General features: G+C 47.5%; 1 protein-coding gene across 1 annotated transcript in view; it reads left to right on the top strand.

Moving 5' to 3' along the window:
- EGR_10866 (hypothetical protein) overlaps window positions 1-1,418 on the top strand; it is a gene marked incomplete at both ends in the record, with an annotated part of 10,060 nt that overhangs the window by 2,863 nt on the left and 5,779 nt on the right. The gene's annotated exons all lie outside the window — the stretch shown is intronic.

Genomic DNA, 1,418 nt, shown 5'->3' with positions numbered 1-1,418 from the left:
ACAATATGTGTGAGCAACATTCAGGTCAGTCTGAGTTAGGTGAGGATAATAGATGAAGCTATTGTGAACAAGATCATGCTACTAACTGGTAGTCAGGATGGTGAACGGTCAAGTGGTTTCACATTTATTCGTCAGATGTGAACGAAACGCGTAGGATCGCCTGCGAAATTGAGGCCAGATTGTAGATGTTTGCTCCTGTCTAACAACCTGCACAGCCCATCATTCGACGCTGACTGATTGCCTGTAATGCGTCAAGCCTATCTTAGTATTTGTCAAAAGTTGCATCATGCACTCTTACAAATGGAGTATGGAGTGTCAACAAGGAGGTGTGTTTGAAATGCTAATTGAATTGTGGTCAACTGTAATCTGCTGGGAGAGCTAGAGATGGGCATGTACGGGTTATATGAATTATTGTCCGTGAGGGGTGGGGCAGGATGCCACCATTCTATTCTCTCGAGAAAGAATAGGGCCACAGCGCCAGCTGCTGCACTGAGGGATCGTGTACCCGTCATGGTTGGTGGTAACGATGGTAACTCCGTGGCGCAATGGTGGTGCGTCCGACTCCAGATCAGAAGGTTGCGTGTTCAAATCACGTCGGGTCAATGCTTATTCTCCCTTCCCTTCTTCTCACCTCCATCCCTCCCTTGCGCCCCCTTCTTGTTACCCGCCTACAACAAACCTCACACTTATAATCCATCTCCTCTCATCGCTGGTCCACACCCTTTCATAGCTTTATTTGCCTTTACCGTCTCGGTCATGTCTCATTATCTCCAATCTCTTCCACACTACACGACATTGCCATTCCAACGTCCCTACTTTGACTGCGGAGGGAGGGGTGGTGAAAGAAGAGGTAAAGAACGTCGATATTAATGATAAAGTTAGCAACAGTGTAGCGCCAGCAGGAGCAGTGACAAAAAAGTGGCTTAATAATTAGGAAGCCTAGGTGGTTTCTTAAGGCAGGCCTTTAGCTGCTTGTTTAAGGATCTTCTGCTCCAGTCGTGAGTCGTATCCGAAGAGTTAGATAAATTGCCGCCAAAAGCAAAACCGAAAGTGTGTCCGGATTGCCTAAATGGTGTTGAAATGGCAATTGAGTCATTTCACTGCTGCCAATTTATTTGTGGTAGCTTGAAATGTGTGGAATGACCTGGCCTCTTTTTCCCTTCGCCACAGCTATTTATCGGTTCATCACTATCCTCCACCTTAGCATCAGCTCAGCGCCATCTCTCCTGTGGTGTACGGCTGGCTCATCTGTGTGACCGATGCTATTACGATTGCCTTTCAGTAGAGAACTGCATACCTCAATCATCCATCAACCGACCACACCTGTACTTCATTCCACTGGTCGATGATACCGCGGACTCCAATTTCCTGCTTACCTTAGCCGCAGCCTCTTTACCCCGAGGATAGGCAGCTGGGGC

The sequence above is a fragment of the Echinococcus granulosus genome (genome assembly GCF_000524195.1).
Source record: "Echinococcus granulosus chromosome Unknown EG_S00288, whole genome shotgun sequence".
In the NCBI taxonomy this organism is placed as follows: Eukaryota; Metazoa; Platyhelminthes; class Cestoda; order Cyclophyllidea; family Taeniidae; genus Echinococcus; species Echinococcus granulosus.
The sequence above is the reverse complement of the archived record's forward strand: the minus strand, read 5'-3'. Positions and strand labels throughout refer to the sequence as shown.